This window comes from Lissotriton helveticus, chromosome 3_1, assembly GCF_964261635.1.
Source record: "Lissotriton helveticus chromosome 3_1, aLisHel1.1, whole genome shotgun sequence".
Lineage (NCBI taxonomy): Eukaryota > Metazoa > Chordata > Amphibia > Caudata > Salamandridae > Lissotriton > Lissotriton helveticus.
This window is the reverse complement of record NC_136061.1, coordinates 120,060,965-120,077,376: the sequence shown is the minus strand read 5'-3', so window position 1 is coordinate 120,077,376 and position 16,412 is coordinate 120,060,965.

The following is a 16,412-nucleotide window of genomic DNA, read 5'->3' as shown; positions in this document are numbered from 1 at the left end:
CTCTTCCATTGTTATAGTCGCCGGTGTGTGTTTCAGTGCGAAGTTCAGGTATTCCTCTGCCATCGTTGTTGCTTGTGAAGCTTGTGGCAGGGGGTGCCTTGATACTTAGTCAGCTGGATTATGTTCCTTCCCTGGCTTGTGGATTATCTTGAAGTTGTGATCTATGAGCCTTATCCCCCACCTCTCTATCCTAGGTGGTACCTTTGCATTTGGATTTCCGTATATTGTTATCAGTGCTTGGTGATCTGTTATGATTGTAAATGGTTTTCCGTAGATGAACATGTGATAGTGTTCACATGCCCACACTACCGCCAAGCTCTCTTTTTCCGGCTGGAAGTATCCTTTTTCCACTTCTGACAGGCTTTTGCTTCCATATGCCACTACGTGTCTTGGAGAGTCTTTTCCTTGTTGGTGTTGCGCCAGTATTGCACAATGTCCCACTGGACTGGCATCTACAGTTAGTTCAGTGCACAGTCTCGGATATATGCTAGGTGATCCACTGCCGTCACAGCATGTCTTATTTCTTCGAATGCTTTGCTGCATTTGTCGGTCCACGTGAAACTTTGGCCCTGTTTTGTCAGTTCTCTTAGGGGTCCGCTTACAGTGGCAAAGTCTTGAATATATCTTGCACAGTAGCTAGCAAGACCAAGGAATGACCTCACTTCTGCTACATCACTTGGTTGCTTCGCTCTTTCCAGTGTTTTTACTTTGCTACGATCTGGTCGCATTCCTTTCTTGGAGAAAATGTGGCCAAAGAATACTAGTTTGTCACACTCTAGCTCACATTTGTCTTCATTCAGTGTCAGACCTGCTTGTTCCAGGTGAGAGCATACTTCTCTCAGAGCTTTGTCGTGCTCCTCGTCTGACTTTCCAAACACCAGAATGTCATCCCTGTAATTCAAGCTGTTTTTTACTGGCGTGATTACTTGGCGTATTGTCTCTTGAAATATTTCCGCGGCATATGAGATCCCAAAGCTCAGACGTTTGTATCTAAAAAGACCTAAGTGGGTGGAGAACGTCGTGATATATCGAGACTGAGGATCTAGTTCTAGTTGGTGATATCCCTTACACAAATCTAATTTGGAGAAACGTCTTGCGCCTGTGAGGCAGCTGATCATATCATCGAGATGTGGTCCGGGATGCCTCTCACGTTCAATTGCTTTGTTCGGTATCCTCATGTCGACACAAATTCTTATTTTTGACGTGTCCTTCTTTGGGACCGCCACGATTGGTGACACCCAGGGTGTTGGTCCTTCTGCTGGCTCTATTATGTCCTGCTTGAGTAGTGCTTCTAGCTCCTCTTCTACCTGTGGCTGCAGGTGTATTGGTACTCTTCTATGATGTTGCGCTACTGGCCTTACTGTTTCATCAATATGTAGCGTTATTTGCCGCCCTTTCAGTTTGCCTAGTCCTTGCAGCAGCTTGGGGTACTCTTTCAGGATGCTTCTCTTTTGACATATTGTAAGTCATTGCTACGAGACCCATTATTTGAGCCGTGATGTTGCTCAGTAGACATGGTGCTGGGATGTCGCCTTTCAACACATGTATTTCTTCTTTATCTTTTGGTCCTTGTATGTCAGTTCTTCCATGAATTTTCCCATGTTTGTTACTGGTTTCCTGGATCCCCATGTGAATACTTCAACTCGTGATGGCCTCAGTGCTTGTTTGATTTTCATTTTTTCGTATTGAGAGACGCACATGATGTTGCATGTTGTGCCACTGTCTAGGACAAACTTTGTTTTGTGTGGCCCCACACTTATGGTCACAGATTCTGTCTTCTTTATCTTGCTTTTGTCCACAAGGCATATTCTTTCTCCGTCTTGACCTTCATCATCGGACTCAGTAGTGACATCCGACATCAGATAGAGTCGTTCCATCTTTTCTTCTTCCTCTTCTTCACCTGACTCTACTGAGGAACTCCTAGTTCCTGTCTCAATATGCCTGACATGCCTACTTGTTGACATTTGTGGTCTTCCTGTTCTTCATCGGTCATTCCTGAAATGCATTCCTTGGCACACACTGGCATAGTGATTTCTCCCATTACATACTTTCTGCATGTCTGTCAAAATGCTGGGCATGGGCCTCTATGCAGAAATTCAAGCCCGCATCTATAACACTTTACCTCCGGTTGCTTCTTCGCCGTTTGTTCATTTTTGTCCTTTTTCCAGCCACCCGAGCGGTTGTTATTTGTTATGCGGTGAGCTTGCTCCACTCATTGTTCCTTTCCTCGCTCCATTTCATTTGCGTGTGCTGTCGCTCTAGCCTCTGCTCTTGCCAACGACAGGATGTTTTCTAGTGATGTTGGTTCCTTTAGGATCCTTGTGCGGAACTCAGTGTCACGGCAACCCTCAATGATACGCCGTCTGAATGCTTGTTCATTATCGAACTTGTTGAACTCGCAGTGTGTTACAAGCTTTCGCAGTCTTGTTGCGAAGTCATCTACTGTTTCATCCAGTTGTTGAAATGCAATCATGAAGGTGTACCGTTCAAAATCCACATTCCTTTGAGGATCAAATTTGTTTGTTAGGCATTTTATTAGTTTGTCATAGCTGGTGGTCTCTTCTTTTGGCAGTGTCACTAATAGGTCTTCAACTTCATCACCTACTAAGTTCAGAAATAGACCTAACCATTTGGCATCTGTCACATCTGTGGCCTCCACGTATCTCTCGAAGCGTCGGATCCATTTTTCCCATCTAATTCCTGTTTGTGGCTCAGATAGGTTAAATGGCAGCGGACTTCTATACTGTGCACTTGGTTTTGGGTCTGGCATTCTTCTTTGTTCTCTTTGTCTTGCCTTGTGCTTGTTTCTTTATTTTCTCTCTTTATCTTTCTTGGCACTCTTTTTTGTTAATATTTGTTCTTTTTCTTGCAGGTCCTTTATTTTCCTCTATTTATCTCTTTTGTTTTCCTTTCCTGTGCTTTATTATTGTTTATTTGTATTGTCTTGTGCTTTATTGTTTCTTTCTGTCCTTCAGTTGGCACATTTTGCTTTATTTTCGTTTTTCCTGACCTCAAAATGGCCGCCGCGCTGTTCTCTGTTCTTATTGGTCAATTTTGCCTGACCTCAAAATGGCCGCGTTGATCTCGCGAGACTTCTTAGCCAATCGCGGCGCCGCCTGACTTAAAAATGGCCGCCGGACTTTCCTTTTCCCAGATTGGTTCTCGCGCCTAACATCTATATGGCAGCCGAGACTCTTGCGAGAGCTCACGCTAATTTCTTAACTTTGCGCTTTTCACACGGCGCTTACCGGGCAGTCAGTCTTCTTCTTCGCAGCGGTCGGGGTGGGCTCCCGCATCGCTGCGCTTCCTCAATGGGCACTTTCACTCTTCCTGTTTCTCGGCACGACGCGATCCAGGGTGGGCTCCTGGTTTCAATCACGGTCAATTCGTCAATGGGCACACATGAATATCTTCGAACCTTCGTCGCCAGATGTCGTGTTCCACGTCCCCAAGAAGACACAGGAAACGATGGGGGCTTTTCAGGTACACGTTTATTTCTTTTCATACAGCATGCATATACTCTGACCTCTTGCCTCGAGGTCCTACCCAGGAATGTCCCTATCCCCTCCCCTGACCGGAACTGGTGTCCGGTGTCCCCCGGCCTCTGCCCTGTGCCCCAGGGTCCTAGTGCCCTTGTCCAGGGCACGATAGGGAGGATCTACTCCTTTCTTACTATATCACTCTAGACACTGACAAGACTCCTATTGCCCAAATTGAAGCTATTCATGCCAACCCGCACAGGGAACCCTCTCACAACCTCAGAGTCTTAAATAGCGACAACTTCAAGCAAGTGAACATCATTCAGACTCACATATCCCACACGCCTGTACGGCTCAAATGTGCACTACTCAACTGCAGATCAGCCAGTAAACATGCCTCTGATATCTTTGACCTCATCCAAAACCATGAGCTAGATATCATCATCCTCTCGGAAATATGGCTAAATCCCTCTTCCATCCCTATCCTAAAACTCTTAGTTCCTCCTAGTCATGACATAATCCATCTAGACAGATCTAAGAAGCAGGGCGGTGGATTAGCTTGTATACATCGGAATACACTATTGGTTTCCCACACAGAGACCACCACCTAATACTCCGTTGAATACCTTTGCCTCAACATTTCAAGTAATCACCTCCCGGTAACAATCTCCCCTTCATTGAACAAATAATGGGAATCATTGCTTCCAATGATGACCCCTCAATGTCCCAAATCTTCCTCTGTGACTTCAACCTTCACTGAGCTAACCGTAAGGACAAAGTGGTAATCTACCGAAAATCATTCTTATCGGATCTGGAGCTAATCTAATTCTGTGACTGGCCAACTCATTACAAAAGAGAAATTCTGGACCTCATCATATCAAAAGGAAATACCATCACACTGGATGCCATTACCCTTTGTAATTGGTCCAGCCATTACAGCACCTTCTTCTTTATTAACAGGGAGGTGTCCTTGAGGAGGGATCAACCGAAGAAAATTAAACAATGGAAAAGGGACCTCAGGAATATTAACACAGACGTTCTAGCAACCAAATGTAAATATGCCTTGTCTTCCCAAGATGACAAGACTGATCTGCATGAACTCACTGACTTCTATAACTCCACTATCTCTTGTATCATGGATTCCATAGCCCCTCTACATCAAAAAAATGCCTCTTCCAAAATCTCCAAACAGCAACCTAAACTCTCTCAACAACAATCAGCGAAAGCACCCAACCACCTTGACTCAGGAGACGGCTCTCCTTCATGCGACAATCTGGCTGCTTTCTTTGTGGAGAAAAGAAAACTCATCAGTATTGATTTTGAATCTAAGAAGGCTCTTCTTCCATCATACGAGATTGCATCTCCCCCTGCTCACTCCGAGAGGCTCGAGCCACTTAGTCTTAGCACCAAGAACAATGCCACTTGGTGTACTTTTACTCCCCTTGGTGAAAGAGACATTTACAAAACCCTTCTTAGTATCAACCATCTAATCACTTCCGCGACCCGCTGCCACTGACTGTCTTCAAAGAAATCAAGGATGCCTTCATCCCCCTTTGGACAAAGATTGTCAACGCTTTATCACAAGGCACCATCCCCGAAAGCCTAAAAGCAGCTCAAGTCTCACCCCTTCTTAAAAAACCTAATGCAGACAGAACTGATCTCAACAACTTTTGCCCCATCTCCAACATCCCCACTCTGGCTAATCGCCTAGAAAAATGTGTGCAATCGCATCTTTGCACTCACATAGAGAATTTCCAACTCCTGGATCAACATCAATCTGTTTTTCAGAGTTGTCCTAGCATGAAATAGGTCATCACTCACATTATGGATGACATTTTAAAAATGCTAGACCAAAACAAAACCTGCCTTTAATCCTCCTTGACCTTTCTTCTGCGTTCAACACTGTTAATCACGACAAACTCTTATCCATTCTTGAATACAGGATGGGCTTTCCGGTCTGGTATTGGAATGGTTTTCGTCCTTCCTTCACAATAGATCCCAAAGAGTCAAGATGAAACAATCCCTATCCCAGCCATCTACATTCTCCATGGGGGTCCCACAAGGGTCTGCCCTATCTCCCACACTCTTTAATATATTCTTGGAACTGTTAGCAAATGCACTTAACTCCATGAACATTCTTTTTCATATATATGTGGATGACACGCAACTTTACCTGAAAATCACCTCCTCTGAAGACTTAACCTCACTCAACTCTACCCTGACGTATACCCAAAACTGACTGAAAACCACCTCCTTCTCAACACTGCCAAAACAGAATTCCTACTCATATCTCCTCCTAATCAAACCCCTAAAATAGACCTCTGGATGACAAAGCTCACTACCTTCAACGGCTCTCCTCACATCATTGATTTAGCTAAATCTCTCGGAATCACCTTGGACATGAACTTCAACATGAACAATCATGTTAGTAAGGTGTGCAAGGATGCTAAACACCAGATGAGGATTCTTAGAAAGCTCAAACAATTAATTCCACAAGATGACTTCAAGCAGGTGGTTCACGTACTTGTCTTGCCGAGGCTAGACTATGGCAGTACTTCGTTCTGTGGCCTCCCCAAATATACCTTGGCCTCACTTAGGGCTTCCTTGAATGCCGCTGCCAGATTGATTACGGGTACAAAAAGAAATGCTCACATGTCCCCAGCCCTGAGATCTCTAAATTGGATGCCCTACAAAGCAAGATTACAGCTAAAGATTACCTGCTTGACTCACAAAGCCCTCCAATTCAAAGCCCCTGGTTACCTGGCTCAAAAGGTAGAATTATCTGGAGGGGTAGGCCATCAAGAAGTGCAACTCTCTCCTCTTAAAACCACAGACTTTTCGCTAAAAGAGACAGAGGCAGAGAGCTTTCCCTAGCTCGGCCTCGAAGATCTGGAACTCTCTCCCACCGGACGTTCACAGAATCTCCTCCACAGCTGCCTTCAAACAGGAAGTACAAATAATCCTAATGAACAAGTTCTTGCCTTAAAGGGTCATGGCTCATCTGTTTTTCTCAAAGCCCCTCTGACTACGTTCTTTACTGGTCTAACAATTGTGAAGCTCAGGGTCGTCTATTATATCTATTAAGTAATGTTTGTTCTCCTCCTAGTACGCTATTGAAATAGCTAAATATGATATTCTTTGTCACCCCTTTATCATTTTCCCTTTACTATTGCCTACTCTTCCAAAATGTGAAGAACTCTGTTACCCTAGGGGTCATGTTCGCGCTATACAAAACTTTATAAATAAAATTTAAATAAATAAATAAGTAAAGCAAACAAAGTTTTATTCCCCTCAAACAATTCACTTTTCAGTGCTTTTGTTAGACAACTTTAAGCAATAGTTGTGACTGCAAAAACACAGGATGTGTGCAAAGTATATGGGAAAATGTTACCCTTTACTTACTGCAAAAACAGACCAAGAGGGCAACATTTACTTTCAGCTTTAAATTTACCCTACTTCCACCTCGGACAATGCTGCCTTTCATTTGTTATGTTACACAGCTTTAAACAATATTAGCAACTGCACCTCAAACACAAACTATGTTCTTTTCCCCTCAAACAATGCTGCCTTTCCATTCTTTTGTTGGACATCTTTAAACAATAGTTATGACTGCAAAACTATAGGATGTGTGCAAGGTACATGGGAAATTGTTACCCTTCACATATTTTAGCATGCGGGTGTCCAAAAAGTGAAAAAGACAGCATCATTCAGCTCTCACCTTACCTTTATTCCACCTTGAACAATGCTGCTTTTTATTTGTTAAGTTAGACAGCTTTAAACAATATTTGCAACTGTACCTCACCCACAACCTACGTTTTATCATAAACTTTACTGTGGCAAACAAGCATTTGTAATGCAATAGGTCTCGCATTAGGAACGTTTGAGCTATTGATATTGTAAATGACACATTTTTTATTTATGTGTTGGTATTGAAAATAGCTAAATTAATAGCTTTGTAATTTACAATGCCAATAGTTTTAACTTTCGCAAATGTGACACCTATCGCATTTGTAATGCAATATGTGTATTATTTACGTGACTTAGATGTATTGATATTACAAATAAAAATTGCTTTTATTATTTGTTTAATAATTCATACTTAAATAAAAGTTATTGTAATTTATAATGGCAATAGCTTAAACTTTTGTAAATAACTTTTGTGAAGATTATGTTCAGTGTATTTTACTGTGACGAAAATCCAAGAACAGAAGTGAAATATTAACATCTTTTTGTGATATTTGTAATAAAGCTTGAAACATTGAGAGAACATATTTGAACTAGATGTTCTTAAATGGTTGCACAGATTGATGCTGTGGTGGCGCTGAGTGATGTTGTGGTGGCGACGAGTGATACTGTGGCGTTCAGTGATGCTGTGGTAGCGCATAGTGATGTTGTGGTGCCCCTGAGTGATGCTGTGGTGGTGCGATAGATAGATAGAGTGAGTGCGATATATAGATTGAGTGAGGGCGATAGATAGATAGAGTGAGGGCGATAGATAGATAGAGGGAGGGCGATAGATAGATAGAGGGAGGGCGATAGATAGAGGGAGGGCGATAGATAGAGGGAGGGCGATAGATAGAGGGAGGGCGATAGATAGAGGGAGGGCAATAGATAGAGGGAGGACAATAGATAGATAGATAGTGATGGCGATAGATAGATAGAGTGATGGCGATAGAGTGAGTGCGATAGACAGATACAGTGATGGTGATCGATAGATAGAGGGCGACAGATAGATAGAGTGAGGGCGACAGATAGATAGTGAGTGCGATAGATAGAGTGAGGTGGCCTTGTGGTGGACGTGGTGGTGGCCGTGGTGCTGGTGGTGGACGTGGTGGTGGTGAACGTGGTGGTGGTGGACGTGGTGGTGGACGTAGTGGTGGTGGACGTGGTGGTGGTGGATGTGGTGGTGGTGGACATAGTGGTGGTGGTGGATGTGGTAGAGGTGGGTGTGGTGGACATAGTGGTGGTGGATGTGGTGGTGGTGGATGTGGTGGTGGTGGACGTGGTGGTGGAGGACGTAGTGGTGGAGGACGTAGTGGTGGATGTGGTGGTGGTGAATGTAGTGGTGGACTTGGTGGTGGAGTTGGTGGTGGCAGTGGATGTGGTGGTGGTGAAGGTAGAAGTGGTGGTGGTGGAGGTAGACGTGGTAGTGGCCTCGTGGTGGACGTGGTGGTAGCCGTGGTGGTGGACATGGTGGTGGTGGTGGACATGGTTGTGGTGGACGTGGTGGTGGACGTGGTGGTGGTAGATGTAGTGGTGGTGGACGTAGTGGTGGTGGATGTAGTGGTGGTGGTGGCTGTGGAGGTGGTGGCTGTAGTGGTGGTGGTGGAGGTGGTGGCTGTGGAGGTGGTGGCTGTGGACGTGGTGGGGGACGTGGTGGTGGTGGATGTGGTGGTGGTGGATGTAGTGGTGGTGGATGTGGTGGTGGTGGACATGGTGGTGGTGGATTGCTAGAGAATATGGTATTTAAGTTAAAGCAGTAGTTAGGACATGGACAGGCTAGAATTCACTTGTCGTCACTATAGCGCCTCTCTATGGATCTTTGCAAAGCAGGAGTTTCCTCCAGGTAGCATAGGTTGCATAGACTAGATAAGCCAGTGGTCATGGTGGTGGTGGACATGGTGGTGGTGGATGTGGTGGTGGTAGTGGTGGTGGACGTGGTGGTGGTGGACATAGTGGTGGTGGACATAGTGGTGGTGGACATAGTGGTGGTGGACATGGTGGTGGTGGACGTGGTGGTGGTGGTGGTGGTGGTGGATGTGGTGGTGGTGGACGTGGTGGTGGTGGATGTGGTGGTGGTGGATGTTGTGGTGGTGGACGTGGTCGTGGTGGATGTGGTGGTGGATGTGGTGGTGGTGGTGGATGTGGTGGTGGTGGATGTGGTGGTGGTGGACATGGTGGTGGTGGATTGCTAGAGAATATAGTATTTAAGTTAAAGCAGTAGTTAGGACATGGACAGGCTAGAATTCACTTGTCGTCACTATAGCGCCTCTCTATGGATCTTTGCAAAGCAGGAGTTTCCTCCGGGTAGCATAGGTTGCATAGACTAGATAAGCCAGTGGTCATGTTGGTGGTGGACATGGTGGTGGTGGATGTGGTGGTGGTAGTGGTGGGGGACGTGGTGGTGGTGGACATAGTGGTGGTGGACACAGTGGTGGTGGACATAGTGGTGGTGGACATAGTGGTGGTGGACGTGGTGGTGGTGATGGTGGTGGATGTGGTGGTGGTGGATGTGGTGGTGGTGGACGTGGTGGTGGTGGGCGTGGTCGTGGTGGACATGGTGGTGGTGGACATGGTGGTGGTGGATTGCTAGAGAATATTGTATTTAAGTTAAACCAGTAGTTAGGACATGGACAGGCTAGAATTCACTTGTCGTCACTATAGCGCCTCTCTATGGATCTTTGCAAAGCAGGAGTTTCCTCCAGGTAGCATAGGTTGCATAGACTAGATAAGCCAGTTTATATGACTAAGGCGCATAATTTAGTGTGCAGACTAAATTATGTTTTCTGCGTTTTTGTATGTCTCTAGTTGCTTAACATTCTTACAAGTGGCAGTAAGTCAGCAAATTGCTGTAAAAAACTAATTCGTAAGAACAATGCGACTCTGGAATCTTGGTCGTTATAAATGGCCATGCATTATCATACATGCATATAAAACACTTCTAGTCTCAACAACGGTGCCTACAGAAACAGCATCTGAAGCAGAGCACAGCTACAGATGAAAAACATATGCATATTAAGCCAATCATTACTACCTTCTTGAAATGGTCTCACTCCTAATGAAGGAAGAAGCGCAAAGCACATTTTGGACACATGGAATGCAGCTTTAGTTTTCTGTAAGTGACTGCAAACAGAGGGTGAAAAAAAAACAGGCTGCGTTTGCTCTGACCTCATAGGTAATGTGTACAGTGTGCTGCCAGTTGGAAATATTCTCATTAAGCGAGGCAGTGCACCCACACTAGTTGAAAAAATAACCCAGCAGAAGCGGATATAAGAATCACAACGTTGACGCGAGCATCCGAGATGGCCGCGTGAGCACAGAGCTCCCGGGACCCTCGCTACTCTTCGCGAATTATCCTGACGCTATCCTGATTTTTCAGATGGGTTATTGAAGATGAACCACAGCTGATATCTTTGCTCTTTGAAAATTTGGATTTGGAATTTGGGAACCAAAGTTACGTTGATCCGAACTTTTGAGGCCCACCTTGCGGTAAGCCGGGGACTTGGCAAGTTGGCACGCCGGGGCGAAGTTGAACAACAACGGCTGAGGGGTCTTTCCCCAGTAGCCTTGCATCAACTTTCGGTTTCACTTTCGGGTCCTGGCATTGTCTGATTGCAGGACAGTTCCATTCTGTCGGAGATCCGTCCAGGCTCTGTCTTATCAGTGTGTGCTTTCTATCCTCTACGCGTTAGTGTCGAACTGCGTCTTCACCTTGGCCACACGAGCCTGCTTTTGTAGACTTTTGGTGACTTGCCTGCAGGCGGCCATTTTCAGCATATCTCACGGGCCCCTCCGGGGCGTATCTTCCAGTATGGCGGCTAGGGCCGACACCGAGAAACGGAAAACCAAGGCGCCCATTCGCGGGGGACCGGTCCAAACCAATATCATGGATCGGTATACCCAATCTAAAGGATCCCCTGGTGGCGCCAGCCGTACCCCGGAGGACGCCAAGGAAGATTCAACCGCGCCTACTGAACTGTCTCTTCAAGACGTCATGAGCGCCATTGCCAACATGAAGGAGACCATCGGCCAGCAGTATGAGGCTCTAGCTCATAAAATTGACACGGTTGCCATCAATGTCACCTTGATCAGAGCCGACTTGTCTAAAACTAACGAGAAGGTGAAATCTTTGGATTTGAAGACTTCTAGCCTAACAGCCGATGTGTCGGAACTTCAAACCGAAATCGGCAATTTGAAATCAACCAACGATCTCATATCTCATCGGCTGGAGGATTTCGAGAATAGGGCAAGACGCAACAACATCCGCGTCATAGGTGTCCCGGAAAACCCTGAGAATCCTTCGATGGACCTCCTGGTGGAGGACCTCGTTCTGAACCATCTTGCCCCTACAGGACTGAGCAAGTTCTTTGCAGTGGAGCGTGCCCATCGCGTTCCGGGTGGAAAGCTGAGGCAGGGCGCCCCTCCGAGGCCTATCATTGCCAAGCTCTTTCATTTCAGAGACCGGGATGCTATCCTGCAGGCTTCAAGGGTGTGCGGCCCGGTAATATTCGAAAACGCTACAGTCAACTTTTACCCGGACTTCACTCAGCTCGTCCAGAGGCAAAGGATGGGTTTTCAGGGTGTGAAGCGAAGACTCTGAGACTTGGGCCTGAAATACGCGATGCTGTTTCCTACCAGACTTCGTGTTGAGTACGAGGACCGGACATTTTTCTTTGAACGACCAGAGAATGTGAGTGACTGGCTGGATTCTCTGCCTGCCCGGAACGACCGAACTGAGCGCCCTGGTGGTGCCGAGGGTGGTGAGCCAGAACAGAAGTGACGACTCGGTCCCTGATTTCGGAACACTTGACTTTGCGCAGCTGGGTTCTATAATTTCACTATTGTTGTATTTTATTGTTGTGTATCCGAGGGTAGCGGGGGTGGTGGGCCTCTTTCCTCCTCCAGGGTCTTTTTGTAGATTGGGTAATGGTCGGGCGACAGGCACACTGCAAGTTGGGGTGGCTTTCTAGTCTAATGCAGGGGTGCAGGGTGGGGGGAGTTGTAACGGGAGTTGGTTGGGGGTGGGGGGGTGTTTGTGGGTTTGATTTTCTTTTTCAAGGCAACGTATTGTCTCTCTCCATGATTCGAATGTTGTGCTCTTTGTGGGGTGAGTTCTGCATCACTTGTTGGGATGGGGGTAGTGGGTTGAGGTTAATATCTTGGAATGTCAATGGGTTGGGTGATAGAATAAAACGGGGTGTGGTGCTGCAATTCTTGCGTCGCCTGTCCCCCGATGTGGTTCTTTTACAGGAGACACATCTGGTGGGAAACATGTGCCATGCCATGAATAGGTGATGTTATCGTCTTGTTGCACACTCTGGGTTCACCACTGGTTCTAGGGGGGTGGGCAATTCTTATTCGGTCCTCGCTCCCCCTGGAGATAGATAATGTAATCCTCGATGACAGGGGGTGCTACGCCGCCCTCACTGGTAGATGGGAGGGTAGGACTGTTTCGTTGCTCACTGTATACGTTTCGCCGGGTCTCCAGACCTCCACTTTTTCAGACATTGGGCGAGTGATGCTGGGACTCCCTGATGGTACTCTGGTTATGGGTGGGGACTTTAATTCTGTTGGTTCTGGTACTGTAGACCGTCACCCCCCAGGGATCTTCCCAAGTCCCAGTCATGGCTTGGTGGATTTTTGGATACTTTTGGTTTGGTAGATTGCTGGAGGTTGATGCATCCAACACAGAGACAATACACCTTTCACTCTGGGGCCCATGGAAGTCTCTCCAGACTTGATTATGTTCTCATGCCGGCTGCCCAGTCACCTTCTGTTAGAGAGATTAGACACCTTGCCCGGGGCATCTCAGACCATTCCCCATTATTGCTTTGTATGGATACTGGAGTGGGTATTACTGGGCGAGTCGCTCCCATAAACTCCTGGTACTTACGTAATCCCAAGACCCGTGCTAGTTTGATAAAGTCCCTAGATCACTATTTCCTTGAAAACGAGGGGTCTGTGTCCTCATCTGTGTCACTATGGGAAGCCTTCAAGACTGTCATTCGTGGGCATGCCTTATCCTTGATTTCTGAAGCCAAGAAAACTAAGAATCAAGAAGTTGTGCGTCTTGAGGCAGAAATAGTCGAGCTGGAGAATGATTTGGAATCAGGCGTTACCCATGCAGCAGCTGGATTATAGGTCCCTTGTCACGGATGCTGCTAAAATAATGCACAGGGAGCAACAGGGCAGATTGTACGATGTTGGGGACAAGGCGGGTAAATTGATTGCGTGGCTTGATAAGAAAGAAAGGGCGAATCGTGTGATCCCCGTGATTCAGAATTTGAATGGAGAGTGTGTGAATGATCCGAGCGAGATAGTGGAGTGTTTTGCGGACTATTTTCGTACAGTGTATTCCCCGGTTTCTGATAGAGATGAGGAAGACTCTCATTTGTTGCTACGCGATATTGCGCTGCCATGCCTATCGGAGATTGACCGAGACCTAATGGATGCTCCATTGTTTGCGGATGAGATTACGATCGCTATTTGTTCCGTTCGCTCCGGCAAGGCCATGGGCCCTAACGGTCTACCCATCGAATTATACAAATTGCGCCCCGATAAAGTCGCACCGTATCTCCGAAATATGTTCCTGGAGTCGCGAGACCTTGGCGCCCTCCCTTGTGATCAGCGTTTAGCTACAATTGTGGTAATTCCTAAGGAGGGCAAGCCTCGGGATTGCTGCTCCTCGTACAGGCCCATCTCCCTGTTGAACGCTGAACCTAAGGTCCTAGCTAAAGTTCTGGCTAATCGGCTGATTACGGTGATTGGTGACCTGATCCATCCGGACCAATCTGGTTTTATCCCGCATCGTAACACCGCACTCAACTTGCGGCGTTTGCATGGTGTTCTCGCGAGGGTGGGGTCTCTTCAAGAGCCAGCCATCTTGGCTTCCTTGGACGCCACGATGGCCTTTGATACTATAGAATGGCCTTATCTCTGGGCCGCCCTCGTGAAATTTAGTTTCGGTTCGGAGTTTATCGGGTGGGTGAAACTTCTATACGAGGAACCGCTGGCTCAGGTGGTCGTTAATGGCCGAGTATCCAATTCCTTCACTCTTGGAAGGGGTACAAGACAGGGCTGCCCGTTGTCTCCCCTGCTTTTTGCACTTGCCTTAGAGCCACTCGCAGCCTGGCTCTGATGATGGGAGCCTTCGATAAAGGGTATTCAGTGGACTCCAGATTTTGAGGACCGGATCTCGCTTTATGCTGACGATATCCTTTTATACCTTACCTCCCCCCGAAAATCGCTTAACGTCTTGTTCGATGTTCTCACCTCGTTTGGCAAGAACTCAGGTCTAGTTATTAATTGGACTAAATCCTGTGTCTATGTAATTTCGGGTGGTCTTCCCCCCTTGCCTCGTAGATTTCCCATCCAGATCTCGCAGACGGGATTCAAATATCTGGGGATTTGTATATCATTGGACCCTGCTGTTCAATATGAATGCAATTTGCTCCTCCCTCTCCAGAGGTTGAAGCTCGACGTTGTTCGTTGGCGTGGATTGCCACTGTCGCCGCTCGGTCGTGCCGCGCTTTTTAAAATGATGTCCCTGCCACGTTTTCTGTACGCACTCCAGAATTCACTCGACATCCTCCAGGCAAGCTATTTCCGGGAGGTGGAGAGCTTACAGAGGCAGCTTATCTGGGACGGACGTGCAAGAATCGCTCTTGCTAAACTAACCCTCCCCTGGTATGACGGGGGCATGGCGCTGCCGGATATCAGGCGGTACTATTGGGCCTCTCAGTTGAGCGCGATTAATCACGCAATGTATGCACCCAGCCCAAATCCGGCATTTGAGATGGACAAGTATCAGTTGCCGGGTGGGAATTACAACAGGGCGCTCTACTCTAAGGTGGCAGGGAGAAATCTAACAGGTCCTACTAAGATTGCCGTACGAGTCTGGTGTGACGCAAATGCTGCCCTGGGTTGGAAGGATCGATTGACACGCGCGACTCATTTGTATGCGTCGGAGGGATTGGGATGCCTCTGGACAACGAAAGGTTTTGAGAAATGGGATATGATTGGTATTAGCAGAGTGGGTGACCTTTGGGCTAAGGGTGCTGTTAAGACTTTTGAGACATTGCAGAATGAATATGAGCTGAGTGACAGGGAGTTTTTTAGATATGCACAGGTTCGTCATGCCTTGACCTCGGTCTTCGCCGCCGATGCCAATATCCCTGAGTCCTCCCCGCTGGAAGATCGTGTACTTGATGGTCATCTGCCTAATAGTACGATTTCACTAACATATAAGAAATTGATCAATAATCGGGCAGATCTCCCTGTACGTCTCAGGGAAGTCTGGACCGGGGACGGGCTGGAACTGGACGATGAAGACTGGCAGTCTGCATTGTCTTCACCTAAGGAGGTGGCCATTCCCGCCCGTCTCCGTCTCGTCCAACTTGAGATTCTTCATCGTGTGTATGTCACCGGTCCTCGTCTGGTCTCCATGGGGTTTTCTGCTGATGGGTTATGTAAGCGTGGCTGTGGATTGAGTGCTACTTTCCTCCACATCATTTGGGAATGCCGAGAGGTGGCCGCGTTTTGGACTCGTGTGCATGCAGTGATGGAGTATGTCACCGGGGTTGCTCTACTGCCTGAGGCCCGGCGATGTCTGTTGAATGTGTGGGAGCCAAATGATTACAACGTTGCCCAGACTCGGTGGGCGACCCTTGGGAACATGATCGCCAAGAGAGACATTGCGCAGTTGTGGGGTCCCCGACGGCCGCCCACTGTGTCAGTATGGAAGGAGAATATGGATTGGTGTATGTTTAGAAGGATCGATTGACACGCGCGACTCATTTGTATGCGTCGGAGGGATTGGGATGCCTCTGGACAACGAAAGGTTTTGAGAAATGGGATATGATTGGTATTAGCAGAGTGGGTGACCTTTGGGCTAAGGGTGCTGTTAAGACTTTTGAGACATTGCAGAATGAATATGAGCTGAGTGACAGGGAGTTTTTTAGATATGCACAGGTTCGTCATGCCTTGACCTCGGTCTTCGCCGCCGATGCCAATATCCCTGAGTCCTCCCCGCTGGAAGATCGTGTACTTGATGGTCATCTGCCTAATAGTACGATTTCACTAATATATAAGAAATTGATCAATAATCGGGCAGATCTCCCTGTACGTCTCAGGGAAGTCTGGACCGGGGACGGGCTGGAACTGGACGATGAAGACTGGCAGTCTGCATTGTCTTCACCTAAGGAGGTGGCCATT